The sequence below is a fragment of the Podarcis pityusensis genome (genome assembly GCF_964106645.2).
Source record: "Podarcis pityusensis genome assembly, chromosome: 2".
NCBI lineage: Eukaryota > Metazoa > Chordata > Lepidosauria > Squamata > Lacertidae > Podarcis > Podarcis pityusensis.
In genome coordinates, this window is record NC_138029.1 from 16,272,993 (window position 1) to 16,289,874 (window position 16,882).

A 16,882-nucleotide genomic window follows, 5' to 3' on the forward strand; every position below is an offset into this window, starting at 1 on the left:
GAGAGTTTTTGTTATTACTGTAAATAACTTGATATTAAACAACTGCAACAGGTGGACAGTCTCTTCTACAAAACGTGATTTCCTTTAGGGGGCTTTTGGCAAGCTCAGTAATCGGCCGTATTTTTCACTCAGACCCAGTTTTTCAAAGACATTTTCCAGACACAGCTGTTTTATAGCAACACCACTTATGAACTATTTGTAAATTGCTTCCTGGACTCCGGACTCTCCATTAATACGTTCCTTCACCCATTCTTCCTTTCTTCCCTCCACTGAAAATCAACAGGTAAATTTGCCTATGCAGCTTGAGATGTTCCCCACACAATTACCAATACTAATTTGTTGTGCTGCATTTTTTGTAGAAGTACTGAGCACCCACTGTTAATGTCACACTGAAGTATTTTGGGCAGTATTTAGAAACACCAGAAACTGTCTTATACTGAGGCAGGCAACTGGTCCATCTACATTAGTAAAGGTAAAGGGACCCCTGACCATTAGGTCCAGTCGTGGACGACTCTGGGGTTGCGGCGCTCATCTTGCTTTACTGGCCAAGGGAGCTGGCGTTTGTCCACAGATAGCTTCCGGGTCATGTGGCCGGCATGACTAAGCCGCTTCTGGCGAACCAGAGCAGCACACGGAAACGCCGTTTACCTTCCTGACGGAGCAGTACCTATTTATCTACTTGCACTTGACGTGCTTTTGAACTGCTAAGTGGGCAGGAGCAGGGACTGAGCAACGGGAGCTTACCCCGTCGCGGGGATTCGAACCGCTGACCTTCTGATTGGCAAGTCCTAGGCTCTGTGGTTTAACCCACAGCGCCACCCGCGTCCCATCTAGCTTAGTGGTTGTTGTTTCTACAGACAGACAGACAGCGGCTCCAGGTTTTCATGCAGGGGACAATTCCTATCCCCTTGCTTGAGATGCTGAGGAAGGATTGAACCTGTGATCCTTTGCATGCAAGGCACAGGGTGTGCCAATGAGCTATGGCCCTTCTTCTACTTCCATCAGTCCGCCATGGCTTGATACCAAGCTTCCACATTATGAGGTAAGGCAGCAGCCTTGTTGAAGAGGGGCAACTGTCCTGCGGCCTCTCCTAACATATTAGTAAGCTGCCTGCTGCTTCAACAGAGAGGGAGAGGGAAGACAGCACTGTAGGAAGCTGTGAGGAAAGCTGCAAAACATAGCAGCTCTAAACACAGCCATGAAGAGCATTTCCTCAATGGCACTTTTAAAATTTGGAAACACAAAGATCTAAAAATATATTAAAAGTGGGTGGCGCTGGTGGTGGCAGTCAATGGGAGGAATAAGGGAGTACTGATCCTCAGCTCATGTGCTCATGAGTCTCATGTAACCACATGCTGTTTACAAAAGCAATCACAGATTTTTCCACAAGAAATAACACATTTTCTCCAACATTAATATATGCAGTCTGGGCTCTGGGATAAGTGAGTTATGCCTAGCTGCCCCTCCAGAAGTCGCTTTTCATGCTTTAAAAAGGAACAATGGGATAATGCACCAGCATTTAATGTCTACTTCCAGTATTTTGTTTGCACATTAGTGTGTCTAGAGCAGGTTCAACAAAACAAACAATAACCAATTGGACATAACAATTCAATGACAGATAATGTTCATTGTTGGAAACTGCCCTGAGAAGAGGAAGTCCTTCTTTCCATTTTTCCTTTGTGCACCCCTCTCTGTGGTTAATTTGAAGGTATGTTTCATAATTCTAGTCAATAACTAAAATGAAGAATACCTAAAATTGCTGTTCCTTTTGCACACAAATTAATTAAATTTACTACAGAAGTGCAACAGACCACTGCAGTGCTTTATAATTAATTTATTTATTTTTGTACACAGGAATGTACCTTTTATTTAAAAAACAATAAAGACAGAAATCTATTCCAGTTCTCTTTAAGTGGTATAAACAAACAAAAATATAATTTATGATACAATTAAAATGCTATGTTATTTTCTCTATTTTATTTTGAGAAGTGGCTTAGGATAGAATTGACCTCAGTTAGCTTAGGCATTTGGTCATTTCAGTTTCTCATTCACTTTAACAGGGGTAAATCAGACCCTGTGGGTTAGGGGAGAGAGAGAGAGAGAGAGAGATTAAACACTACGACTACTGACCCCATAATTGTTCCAGAGTACATGGAATATGAAGTGGTTCAGGTTTGCTAAAAATGTTTTACACCTATTTCAAAAAACTGTTGAGGACCACAGCGGCACTACTTGTTTGGGAGAGTTAAACAAATCAACAGAAGCAGTGTCACTATAAGTAGTTCTTTTACAGTCCTAATTTGAGAGCAAACTGTTTCAAGCTGTCCATTGCAGTCAAATTATAGGTTTATGAGAATCCCAAGAGTCAGTTTGTGTGGCATTCAATTTAACATTACGAAAAAGTGGAACTGTTTATTCAGTCTTAACTGTGTCTTGTTGAGCAGGTTCTAGCTACAAGATCCTGAATATTACTTTTATACTAGCACCAGGGTTCACACTGGCTCCTATTATGCTGTAGTGCTTGGGATTACAGAAATTTTAGGGTGGAATGTGCATGTGCAGAGGCAAGGCAGGGCAATTTTTTGTTTGACTTGTAAGACTGAAAGGTTTGAAATGCACACTGTATAATAATTTTGTTACATTGGGGATCTTTATTCCAGTTGGTTTCTCTTTGCTTAATATCACACTGTTTTCATGTTGCAGCTATTACACTAGGGACATCTAAAGCAATTCCAACTAATACTAACTTCTCCAAGCTATCTAAGCTAATGCCATCCTGCCTTGTGGCACTGAATCCCAGGTACTAAAATATAAAAAATCCTAAAACTGGAACATTTCCCCTTCTACAGAGAAGCGGTTTGTATTCAAAGTGCTTTTAATTTAATCTGCTTCCAAGATTGTCTCTCACTCCCCGCCAAATGCCCGTTTCTAGAGGAAGCTTGCAAAGATCCTTGGGCAGTGGCTTTGAAAGCTCTGGGCTTGGCACTTGGAAAACACCAAGCTCAACAAAAAAAATCAAATGAAAATTTAAATAAATAAATAAATAAATAAAGGAAAGCACCAAGCACAGGGTTTCGCAAGCAGCAAGAATCAGTTGTGACTGCTGGGCATTTGAAAAGTGCTGTGCAAGGTGCTTTGCAGGCACTGCTTACCTGCAGAGACCCATTGAACCAAGCCCCACCTTTCCATGCCCCGCACAGGAAGAATGCATGAGGTTTAGATTTGTGCTCTTGCCATTTCACTCAGTAGCATGAATGGGATAATTACAAAATACAGTGGTACCTCTGGATGCAAATGGGATCCGTTCCGGAGCCCCGTTCGCATTCTGAAGCGAATGTAACCTGCGTCCACATGGGTGCGGGTTGCGATTCACCGCTTCCGCGCATGCGCGTGACGTCGTTTTGAGCATCTGCACATGCGCGAGCGGTGAAACCCGGAAGTAAAGCGCTCTGTTACTTCCGGGTCACCGTGGAGCGCAACCCGAAAATGCTTAACCTGAAGCTACTTCAACCCGAGGTATGACTGTAACTTCAAAACTATACTGCACTTTTAAGTGTTCCCATCACCTCACATTAATATCTCAGTATGTCTTACATCAGCTCTGCACGATAGGCCAGAGTTATTCAGCCAAGGTTACAAGTGGACGGCTTGTTCGTGGCTCTTTCAGAACCGCAGCATGCATATTCCTTCGTTTAAGGGACGTTGCATCATTCACTGGATTCTTCCATCATTGCCATCAACCAACCCCAGCTGCAGTTGTAACCTCTTGCTTACTAGCTAGCTAAAACTGCAAATCATTGTGGAATGCTGAGTTTCAACTGCACAACCAATAAATCCAAAACTTACATTACAGGGTGCTATTTAACAGGGACTCTGCCAGGATCATGCAACTCAATCCTCTTAAAGGGACTGGTGGACTCTGCCACCGTGGTGTTTACTTCAGCACTCTTGAAAGCCTTTGATGCTGGAATGATTATAGAAGATATGACCTGCATCGTGCCAAAGGTCAAGCAGATAACTAGTGCCTTCTGGTAAACTCTGAGTAATTATCTATCTGCCCAAGGCAAAAATCCCAGAAGTCATGTTCACTATATACCTGTATTAGGTATGCTTGAGGATTCTGATGTACCAAAATTCTGAAGAGCGCACACCTGATCCACCACTTCCAAAATCAGTATGCAACACCCCATGTGTTAGGGTGGTTTCTGGTTGAGATGGTTATGTCTGTCTACTTTGTCTGTGTTCTATCACTGTGATCAGAGGTGGTTTAAGGGAATTATGTGCCTGGGTCAAGGACAGGGGGATGAGGGGAATCAGGCTATAATCCCTTTGATAGCAGGCTGGGGGGGGGGGGGTACGGAGGTGGGTAAAGGTATGGTGGGGCTTGTAACATCAGTCCTTGCTTCTTTTGTTTCAGCCACTTAATCTCAGAATCTGGGGGTGTTGGTTTGACGACTCTCTAGTTTGGTGCTGCTGCTAAATGCCATGTTTAACCAGAATAGAACATCTATTATCCACAAGCTGATAACAGATGAGGGGGCCGATGGGCTAGGTGGCCCTGTGCTAACCAAGGTTAGCATAAGGCCACCTGTGTAGCACCAGTCCAGGTAAGAAGGGCCAGGGCAGGGAAGGTAACTATCATCCATTAAAAAAAATTAATCTCCCTCACCAGAAGATCAATCCACACTCTTTCTGGGTTTATTTGTCATGTTGGGACAGAGCGGCAGAACGGGGATGTTTAAAGTGTACATTTCACCCATCTGAATTACAACTTCCTTAACTGTGCTGGTGGATGTAGCCTCAGATGTAGTGCTAGAGAAGTATTGGGGGACGTCAACATTTATGCTGTGGCTGCCTCAAATGGGCCACCTCAGGACTTCAGAGCCTCTATGAATATCTCAGTGCATCACTAGATCCAACATGTATTGCTGGACATACCTTTGACCGGGTATTTGCCACTGCTCATCATAAGTCTGTTGTCATGAACAGACATTAATTCACCATTTTTTTTTAGAAAACAGCTGTATTGCACAAGGGAAAACAACACTATCCAAAGATTACTGGCCACAGCTTCCACTTTTCATCATCAACATCTCAGGTGAAAAATGTGCATTCTCCTGGATTTTGTCTTGTAGTTATGGTTTTGTACACACTTTCAAGAAAAGAGAGCACAAAAGCCTTGCTTATGCAGAGGGGAGGGAAGGCTTCCACGTAAGCATCTTTATGCAGGGTAGTAAACAAGAGTAGAAGACTTTGATATACAATATCTACATAGGATGTTTCCAGATGGCGGCTTAATATTGTTAATGGAATAATTCCTGAAATTTCTGCTAACATCCGTTGGGGGGGGGGGGGAATCAACTCTACATTTTACTTTGTTGGTTTGTAATATCACTAAAGAGTTTCTACTTACAGAATGTAGTGAAGCTGGCCTAGAGACACTGCATAGTAGTAACTATATATTAAATGAAGAATTTAGCAAAGCTGCCAAGTACAGAAAGCAGCGTAGCTACTGGGAATACTATGTCCTGCTAAAAACACAGACATGTAGTACTGCCTTCCATTCTGTCTTTAGTTCCAAGGTATACATGGTGCAAAGTAACAGTCTATTTTTAGTTTCTGAGCCTAGATAATGATACGGATACGTACACACTGATAGGCATGTGTTACTAATTCAAGAAATGTGATTAGGAAGTTTGCTGGTTGTTACATTTCTGATTCAGTTAGTAGTTTAGTAGTAGGTGATCACAGTGCACATATAAAGCAGAAAAAATAAAATGTTCATAAACAAACATCTCATTCCACTGAGAAAGGCTACCAAGATTGCATCAGTTCACACAATGAGAAAGGAAGGATGGCTGAGACCACAGGTACCCACACAAACTTACTGTAATCATCACTTGCCTAGTCAACTGGCACCCTGGGAAGCATCTTGGGAGTTAACGCTTCACCTGTGATTTACCATGCAAGTTTGAGATTTGGCAATAGAAAGCCAGCTTTCAATTTATCAAAGAGGGAAAGGGGACAGTTCCAGGCCCTGTGGCTGCAAAGAAAAGTATGAAAGCACACACAAAAATGGCGAAACTCAGAAACCAGGCACACAAGTTCCTCATTCAGGTCATCTGCTCCTAATCTCTATGTCATCCCCCTCCCCTCATTACCATGCTTCACCTCAGACCTCCTGCACGCTCTGTGCTGGTGTCTTTCCTTACCAGTGTTGTGTCTGCTCTGGGCCTGTGCTATGTACATTTAAGATTGCATCCATTTATTTAATAAAACAGGCCTGACGACATTGCACCCGTGGAGGCTGCTTTATCTAAGTATTTTATTCCTAATGGTTTTTATCCAATAAGCCAGCTAACACAAGCACTTAACCCAGTACACAGCTACGCAGAACCCTGAGTTAGGCACTGAAAGGATGCATGTTCCAAGAAAGCCACCAGCACATGTCAGGAACTGGACAAGTTCTGTTGTACTGTAAAGTACATAGTTTTTTACACTGAGGTCCATCCCTCCACACACTCTTAAAGCATTGGAAGTGGTAGGTGGGTGGGTGGGTGGGTGGGTGGGAGAGAGAGAGAGAGAGAGAGAGAGACAGAGAGAGACTGGTTTCCTTTAGGCCAGGGGACTGCAACCTTTAAGACAAAAAGAGCCACTTGGACCCATTTCCGAAGAAAAAAAACCTGGGAGCCGCAAAACTCGTCATTATAAAAATAACTTTTTTGTCACTTTTTTATTATTTCTTTGTTTGACCCCTCAGAATTACTCCTCCTCATAGAAATAAACGTTAAATTAACAAGTTACCTTTTTGTGTGTGTGTGTCCTTCACTCCCCTTCAAAACAGTGACCAGCGTACATGCCCCCTTTCAATGCAGTGACCAGCGTACATGCCCCTTACAATGTAGCGGGCGGGCGGGCGGAAAGGTGACGTCTGGACGGTGCGTGACTAACGCACGCACCACCCCCATGCGACGTCACAGCCAGTACAGCGCCCGCCACAGTGGGGAGTGTCGGGGCGCACAATGCGCCTCCTCCCCTCACTAGTATCTGCCCCGGAGCCGCGGCAAAGGTGTAAAAGAGCCACATGCGGCTCCGGAGCCGCGGGTTGCAGACCCCTGCTTTAGGCTAAGCAGAGTTGTGCTATTGCCCCTTCTCCCTCAAAATCTAATGGCAAATATATTTTCTTCCAAAGAGCTGAGGTTCTTTTGTTTGTTTTTAAGGAGGAAGATATTTAAATTTGCACATCTATTTTCAGAATAAAACCTGTTTATCACTAATGTGTGTTTTCCATGTCATTATGCTGACATTAAACAAGACCGGCTCTAGCCATTAAAGTAAGTCACCCATGTAAATGTTTTAGAAGCCCAATACAAATGCGGTAATAAGGAGTTCCAATTACTGTTGCATAGAAATAGCAAGAAATAGATTTGGTTTCCACTTCTTATCTGGAACCATTATTTCTAGAAACTGCTTCCTGCCTCTGCCCACAAAAGCACAGCTTTTCGCTTAGTCAACATGATTTCCATATTGATACCACGATACTGTTAACTGTACCGCCATGGCACTGCACCATGGCAAGTAGCACCACCGTATTGGATTCCAGCTTAATACAGCAAACAGAGGACACAATTAAAGCCGGCACTTACAATCACATCTTCTCTACTCCTTAACAAATCCAAGATGGGCAGAGACCCACAAATACCAGCTACAGCTGGGATTACCATTCAGCTATATATAGTAGAAAGCATAGTCCACATCGTCAACCTCTCACCCCATTCAGCATGACTGTAGCATGGCTAGAAGTAGTACCTATACTTAATTCAGCTCTAAGGCTTCCTTTAGAATTTCATGGAAGCTTAGACTAAGATGAAGGGCTGTAGCTCGTTGGCAGAGCATATGCTCAAGTCCCAGCATCTGCAGGTAAGGATGGGATGAAATATTGGATAACCACTGCCATTCAGTATAGACAACATCAAACTAGATGCTAGGGCTGGGCGATATCTGGTTTTCATCATGATATTATCACCAGCTAAATATCGTGATATACTGATATATCACAAGGTGTGAAATAAGGAGAAAGGAGGAAATAAGGTGGAGAGGAAGAAGCAGTTGAGATACATCACCCAGCCCTAGTTGTAATCTGCCCCCTCCATTGGCCCTGCAATAGCCAGGCAGCTACAAAGCAGGGTTCTCAGCTCCTGTTGTGCACACACAGTATGTGGGCAAGCATCGTGTGGCCTTGCAGGGCGCAAACTGAGGCAACACCCAGGAATGAAATGCATGGTGCTGGCAGCTGCCAGTGGAGTGAGCCGTGATTCGAGATACATTTCCAGATCAAAAATCATGAAATCGTTATCATGATCTGGCCTACAAACAGGTTTTGGACAATGTTTCGATAGATCACCCAGGTCTAAGATGGACCAACGGTCAGGCTCTATATATGGCAAATTCACATGTTCCTATGAAAACTAGTATCCACTATTCCAGGCATGTTAACTTATACAGTATAAGAAACAAACAAAAACCCATACACACAATTCAGAACGCTTGCCTCTGTGTGAACACAGAAAAATAAGTGTGGCAATTTATCCAATACCAATACTATTTTGATCCATCCTATTAAACCAAATAATTAAACAATTGCGACATAATTGACAAAGGAAGTAAGGGATAAGGAGGGAGGAGCGACCCAATGAATATTCACACTTAAAAGCTAATATCAAGAAGGTCATAAGCACTTTTGAATAACTAAATTCTCTTAGGAAAATTCTCTTAGGCCTTCTCTTAGGAGAGTTTCTTCAGCTTGGCTATATAGTATATTATTGCCCACAAAGCTGTAGCCTAAGAGAGTTATGCTTAGCCTCAATGACAGCTATAGTTCTTGTGAAATAACATTTTGCAATCACAGAACAGACTCTTGAAGCAATTTGTGAGGCTGTATTCATGTGAAAATATTTTCTCTGAACTAGTCATCAATGCAATCTATTCAGACAATAATATAAGTAGAGGCTCAACCGATTCCTAGATATTTTGTAAGCTGCCAACTAGAATATAAGAGATTTGCATTAAATAATTTGTTTGCACCCACTACTTTGCATTCTGGAACTACCCCATGCACATAAACTTTTAACATACTTTGTAAGAAATATATTTTCAAATTAATATAGAGCATGTTCAGACCACTGAACCCAGTGGTCAAGTTTTCTCAGTTTTCCTGAACCTTTTCAGCTGCCTCTAACTACATGTGCACAGATGCTCCACTCACAACACCCTTCACAATTCTACCCCACCACACACATTTCAATTGTTCTGAAAATGGTGGCAACCATCTCCAATTGCTACTCAAAACCATTATAGTGCTCACAACCGTGGACCTCCTTCTTCAACCTAAAACTTTCTACAGGGACAAGATGCTGCTTCTTCTGAGTCAGACCATTTCCCCATCTACTCTGGCATTTTTTTTTTATGAAAAGCACTTATTCAAAGTCTCTGGTTTAGATCCTTCCCAGAGATCTTTGTAACAAGGAATGCCAGTAGCGGTGGTCTGTACAACATTTAGCTACAGAATGACAACAACCTTAAGTATTAGCTTTAAAATTAAAATATTTAAAAACCACACTCTCAGAACACTGTGAAAGATGTGGACAGAGTTTAATTTCTAAATAGAGATGTGACAGGGCTGCGGCCTATATACGAACCCCACTACATGCCCTGGAGTAAAGCCCTCCTCTTTAGTTCTAAGTACATGGGACAGACTCAAGATGCATAGAGGCATTCTATATGATTTTCTGAAGATGATGCATAGCCAAAGATGGGAGAAGATCGGTGCTAAATAGGTACAGCTGAAAGGAAGAGGGTGGACCTACAAAACTAAGACTATTTGTATCTGCAGGAGATTTTATTTATACTACAGAGCTAGGTACTGAACCTTGAATCTTGTACTTTTCCACTCTTAGAGCCTATTATTGCTTATATAAGATGTTATTATTTCAGATAACATTTCCCACTAGCCTTCATGCAACAAGAGAAACAGGCATGCTAATTCTCTGGAAGATAACTCCATCTGAAGAAAAAATAGTTCTAGTTCTCTTTGAAATATACTTTCATTTCTCAGCAAAAACTGTGGTGGTTCTCAATGGATTCCTTATTTCAGAGACTTTGGTTCCCAGTTACCCCTCATATTTAAAGAGTTTCCATCTTCTTTGACATCCAGGGTTCAGGAGTTTATTATGTTCATGTTGTTTCTATAGCTCCCCTGGGCTGCAGTGATGCTATGGTGTAGAGCTAACAAGGTTGGTTAAATCTTAATACATTTTTTACCTTTTAGCACACAATACAAAAATAGTTGAAAAGCAAGTCATTCCCACTGGTCTCAATTCATGTCTAGTGAAATCAAGAAGTTGTAAGTTGTTGGTAAATCAATCCAGATGAAGAATGTGGTCTTGTTACACAAACACAATTGGGAGGGAAAAGAACAGCTGTGTCACAGAAGGCATACACAAAACCTTTGGGGAGCAAAACTTCACAGGCAATTGGGACAGAAAAGCAGCAGAATATTTAAGTTTGATTGGTTTCAAATGGCTGCATCAAACATTATAGCTTATCTCTAGGCAAACAAGTTAGAAGGGAAAGGAAGCACTCACAGTAAAACCAACAGGTACAGATAGAACCAGGTCATTAAAAACATATTTAAAAGCCATTTCCAAAGTAGGTAATGATGCAATGCTTTTATCCCCCTCCTGCTCAAGGCACAACCTGAAAGATCTTCTGTTATAAATAAAAGTAACAAGAAAGTGGATGCCAAGGCCTGTAAAACGAGGAAAAGGCTCCATAAATTGACAGCAAGACCATGCAGCAAGGCAGTGCCAAGACAGTCAATTCATTCCAACAGTTCTAAATACAGATTCACAGTTTATGAGGGCTGTTATATTTACTGCATGCACATTGCCTGTCTCTCAGTCAACAGTATGAAAGTGAGATGAGTCTCTAAACGTGCTGGTTCATGCAGTGGACCTGCAGACAGACAGTGCATTGAGGGTTTCCCCCACTCCTCTTCACTCAACACACAAGCTGTGATTATTTGAATTCCTAAATAAAACAGTCAGATAATTTATTGCTATGCTGGAATGGAAGATCAAGGCTGAAAAGGGTATTTGGGGAAATCAACGAACTGCTGGATGTTGGTGATTAATTTTAGTCAAGTTTACTGCTAGTCTCTTATATATTATAGTGAACAAAGCAGCAGTTTCTGGGAGAGTACAGCACCAATATAATTCCTCACAGGTTGAATATTGACACGACTGTTGAAATCTTTTATTGTTCATTTTGCTATATCCATATTTTGAGACAAACCTTGAAGCTGAATGCATAAGTGAAATTCACCTGTCTCACTTATACAGCACCGTATCTGCAGGAATTCTCGGGGAAAGGGTTTCTAACAGAACTGATGGGAAATCTGCTAGGGAAATTTGATAACTGGTCCTTCCAAACAGAGGCATACTGCTCATGCACACAAGCTTTCTGTACCTCCCATAGGTCACTGCTGCCATCAAAATGCCTGCTCATACTTCTTTTGCTACATTTAATCTGGATTTCCTCTTATCAAGGAAAATGCATTAAGGAAAAACAACTTGTTATACTCCAACAATCACCACTGGTGTGAAAGCTTGTTAGCACATTTTTGGGGTGAGCAGTTTGTCATGTGCACAGTAAATGTTTTGGTGGGTGGTGTCAATCATCATACCCTTACTGTTTGTTGCTTCTCATCAGACCACAACCTAGTCATTTCGTTTCTGTCAGTCTAAACGATATGAGCATGACCATTTCCACCTATTGCTGCATGCTGAAGGAATGCTGGAATTTCAGGAGCTCATCTTGCATGATCTTTCAACATATGTGGTGAAACTACCTTGGAAACTAACTCAGGACTGTGTGCGTTAATAAATAAATACAGAGCTTTTACATAAGACCTCTAACAGAATTTTGGAATAGCTGAATATTAGTCTTGAATAAGACCTCTATTGTTAAAAAGGCTCCCAATGGAAACTGCTCCTCCCACCCTCAAAAGCACAAGCCTGCATATTGCCCATTGTGAAACATGATTATTAGATTATCTAATCTTGTTCATCTCCTGTGATTTTTTTTTTAAACAAATGCATGCATGCTCAGAATGGGAAAAGGCAGTGAAGGACGGGAAATGGTTGAGGGGGAGGGGCCAGAAAACAGCACAGAAACATTTCATCAGGGACCACTGACTAAACAGTGGAAAATCTAAGACTAGAGAGTTTTTCAGAGAGCACTCAACCATTTGAAAGAGAGATCAATGCTCACTGTGGAACCCGTATCCTGTGTTTGCCTCCAAGGCTCAAATGGACAGTGGCAGACCCATTTGTTAAATTCAGGACTTCACACACACACACACACACACACACACACACAAACACACACACACACCTATTTAATAAAACTGCAAGACTGTAGTCATGCTGCAGTTCACAAGACCACCAACAGGCCAAATCACTCTCTGAAGTGACTCCAAGACAAGCTGTGAGGGGAGCGGGTTTGGGTGAGCTATGAGGGGAGGGGAAGAAGAAAGAAGAAGAGTTTGGATTTGATATCCCGCCTTTCACTCCCTTTAAGGAGTCTCAAAGCGGCTAACATTCTCCTTTCCCTTCCTCCCCCACAACAAACACTCTGTGAGGTGAGTGGGGCTGAGAGACTTCAAAGAAGTGTGACTAGCCCAAGGTCACCCAGCAGCTGCATATGGAGGAGCGGAGACGCGAACCCGGTTCCCCAGATTACGAGACTACCGCTCTTAACCACTACACCACACTGGCTCTCAAGGTTTGGGTGAGCTATGAGGGGATAACTGAGGGGGTGGATGAGGTATAAAGGGAGGGGGATTTGGTCAGGTGTGGGGAAAGAGTGGTTGGTTCATTGGTGGGCTTGGTGAGCAGAGGCAGTAGCCCCGCGTGTGTGTGTGTGTGCGTGCGCGCGTGTGTGCGTGCATGCACATACACACACAAACACACACTCCACTCTATTGTAGTGGAGGTCCAACTTTAAGAGGAAAATGAATATTTATGTAAGAGTAGCTGAACTGTTCCATGGTCCCATAACTTAGTTTACCCAGCTCATCCCTTCAAGGAACTTTTCTCCCAGCAAGGCTCCATTCCAGTATCACAGCGCAGCTGGGAAGGAAACTGACTTTGAGAGATGATGGGCTATAGGGAGGCACACTATGGAAGGTGGAATGTTTCAGCTAACTCATGACATCCCTTTTCATCTTAAAAAGTGTCACATCTCCAAACTCTTCAGATAGGATTTAAAGGCAGGCTGCTCCAATCAACTCTACCCTGATAGTCAGGGTTTTGCATGATTTCAAAGCATATACTGTAAACCCTGTCTGTCTAAGCCATGGCAGTGCGACAAAAAAGTAGTGTACTGTACATTATGGAAAACAAAGCCATCATCAAATGATTTTCAACTCTTGTCTGTCTCCAGACAAGCGCTTAAAGTGTATGACTTAGGCAAGTCAGCTACACATGTAAATCTTGGCTGGGTAAGCACAGTGTCCTGCAGGGCATGGAGATAGGGTTCCTTTCCCTGAGTAGTGGGATCTCCCAGAGGATTTGAGCCATTAGAAAGGATTTGTTAACAACCTGGCCTACTATCCAAGGGAGGGGAAGGATAATTCTATTTTTGTCTCTTACTGCTTTCATGGTATCCCTTATTTGTTGAATGACACCCTTTACTTTCTGCATCTGCTTCAAGTTGAAAGGTTGTTGTGTGTTTGTTTTTGTGTGTTGTACAGTGGTACCTCGGGTTACATACGCTTCAGGTTACAGACCCCGCTAACCCAGAAATAGTACCTCGGGTTAAGAACTTTGCTTCAGGATGAGAAGAGAAATCATGCTGCGGCAGTGTGGCAGCAGTGGGAGGCCCCAGTGGTGCTTCAGGTTAAGAACAGTTTCAGGTTAAGAATGGACCTCCAGAACGAATTAAGTACGTAACCAGAGGTACCACTGTATCTAACATTCAAGGCTCTCAGCCCCTTACCCAATAGCCACCTGAGTTGCCTACTCTCATTTTCACCTTTGTATCTTCTATTGTTATTCTTGCTGCACCTGGAACAGTCTCTTCTGTTCTATCCAAGCCATCAGTGCAATCACATCATCCATACCACTCCACACGCACACACATATCACTTCTGCAATTTTTTCCTGAATCATGACAGCACCTCACCCTCTAAGCTGTCTGCTGCTGATTAACTCTCTCAGCAATCCTTGGAAAATTCAATCAAAAACTGTTTCCCCCCCCCACACACACACTTTTAGAGCAAAACAGGTATACATGTATTTGTCACACATACATGTTCCCATCCCACAATGCTAACATGATACAGTGGTACCTCGGGTTAAGAACTTAATTCGTTCCGGAGGTCCGTACTTAACCTGAAACTGTTCTTAACCTGAAGCACCACTTTAGCTAATGGGGCCTCCTGCTGCTGCCACACTGCCAGAGCACGATTTCTGTTCTCATCTTGAAGCAAAGTTCTTAACCTGAAGCACTATTTCTGGGTTAGCGGAGTCCGTAACCTGAAGCGTATGTAACCTGAAGCATATGTAACCTGAGGTACCACTGTATATGCACAGAAAAGTCATCATGTGTGAAAAGGCCTTTAGATTGCAAGTTCTCTAGGAGAGGGATTAGTTCTATATAAAGCCGGATTTGTGAATGGCATTGTGTACAGCAGCATTAATAAAAAATATTACTGTTTATAAAGTGCACTGGAAATCTAGGAACTGTATAACAAATCCAACTGGTGTCCATCTAAACCAAACCTCCAGCTCTCCTCTTGTCCAGCAGCAAACTTTACCGTAATTATGCCTATGAACATATAGCTTTGATAGTTGTGCTCGATACTATTTCAGACTTAAAGGCAACCTCTAAAGTGCAATATAGAATACTACAGGGACAGTCATGGATGTATGTTGTCATTGAGTTGGAAGGGACCAGGAGGGCCATCTAGTCCAACCCCCTGAAATGCAGGAATATTTTGCCCAATGTGGGGCTCAAACCTACAACCCTGAGATTAAGAGTCTTAATCTCAACCAACTGAGTTATCCAAGCTCTGCAGTGGAATTACTTTCTTTATTCAAAACATTTTATCATTCACATGTATCATCTACAGCTTTATGTTTAGACTATGCACATTGCTCCAAACTTCCTGCAAAAAAGCCATCATTACAAGCTTTAAATTATTGTGCACAGATCAGTTTTAACAATGCATAAACACTGAAATTGTCATAATAAAATCTGATTTGCCGATTCTAATATACAAGATTCCCATTAGTAAGTTCTATTGAATTAAGTTTGTGAGAAACACTCTTTTAGAAGTGTTAAAACAGTGCATCCAAAAGCCTTGCCCTCTAATGGACAATATTTGGGGAAAGGGGGGGGAATCCTCACTGAAGCCAGCAGAACACTCACAGCTGAAGACACGTGTAATTCTGTATACTGTTGGCTCAGAACCTGCAAAATCCAGCCACTCTCCCAAAACACATGCATAAGATTTCTGACCTACTTATAAAGGCAAGTGCTTCACATCTGTTGGGAATTTCTTAGAAGAGCGTCAGCTCACTTTCAGCATTCCCCCATATACTGGGCTCACATAAACTGGATCTGGCATGACATGCAAGTAACATTTTCTTGCTTCGAAAAGCCTTAAAAATTACTTCAAATTGGTAGTAAAGAGCTGACTTCTTAATTTAACTACACAAAAGGTTTACTTTCCCCTAGAAAATCAACTCAGAAAAGACCATAACAAGCTAACTAAAGTGTTAAAAACTTTGTGCTTTATCACAGCTCTCAGGATACTGCACATCTTTGCTGACAAGAGATTTATCATCCTACAGTTCATTTTACAGAAACAAGTTGTCCTGCCTGATCAAAAGAAGCAGAGGTTTTTTCCTCTTTTTTTAAAAAGAAGAGAAGTGTTTATACCTAATTATTATATCAAAGATTTTCAAAAAGACAAGTTAATTAACATCCATATGGAGAGAAAGGGTAAAATTAATTGCTAAAGCTATTAAATTACAAATGATTAGTGATGCTTTACTTTTAAAAATGTCTTATAAGGATTACTGCTTTTTGCCAGAGACCAAAAACCTGAGCACACTAACAAGAAAAGTCAGCTGAGTTTTTGCTAAACTTTAAAGCATTTAGAAAGGCAGGAAACTAATCTAAATATTAAATCAGCAAAGCAAAAATGATACAGAATATTTACCTGTAGTACTTGTTTGCTCACAGCACCTAGGCTAGAGGAGATCCTAGCTCCCAGGGTCTGTGCCTTCAGCGAGTGACTGGTTGATCCAACTAGTGAACTGACAATTTAGACCCTGCAGTCACATGACTCACAGGCACAGCCAGAATGCACCCGCTTCCAATTGCAAGCTCCTTTTCTAGCAGTACCGATAACTCTGAGGAAGTTAAACTGATTATATTATACTCAATGCCTTCCAAGGAGAAAAGAATCCCAGGAGTTTTATTCCTCCACTCAGTAAAAAGAGGGCTGCCACTCTTCATGAATAAATGCACCCATAGCACCTGCATATTTTGCAGTTTATCAGTGGTAAGTTGACCAGAATTCTGAAAAAGTTCTGAAAAACTATATTATACACACATACATAACTTCCAAACATAGTAAGGAAGTCCTTTCAGCCCTAATGCCTGAAAAGCATGTGACTTCATTCACCATAACGAGTTTCTATATGCTTTTGCCAACCCACCCTTCAAGAAGTGTGCAGATCCCAACTGTGCTTACTCAGAATTAAATTCCACAGAGTTCAGTGGGGTTTACTTTCAGGTAAGCGTGCACTGG

General features: G+C 42.0%; 1 protein-coding gene across 3 annotated transcripts in view; it reads right to left on the bottom strand.

The window, feature by feature from the left end:
* VDR (vitamin D receptor) overlaps positions 1-16,882 on the bottom strand; it is an 88,687-nt gene that overhangs the window by 50,877 nt on the left and 20,928 nt on the right. The window contains exon 1 of one of the 3 annotated variants that reach the window (XM_080994803.1): positions 16,289-16,431. The exons of the other annotated variants lie outside the window; for them this stretch is intronic. The gene's annotated coding sequence lies outside the window, so the exon portion shown is untranslated. Of the gene's footprint in view, positions 1-16,288; positions 16,432-16,882 lie in introns of those variants that run through there. 3 annotated transcript variants of the gene reach the window in all.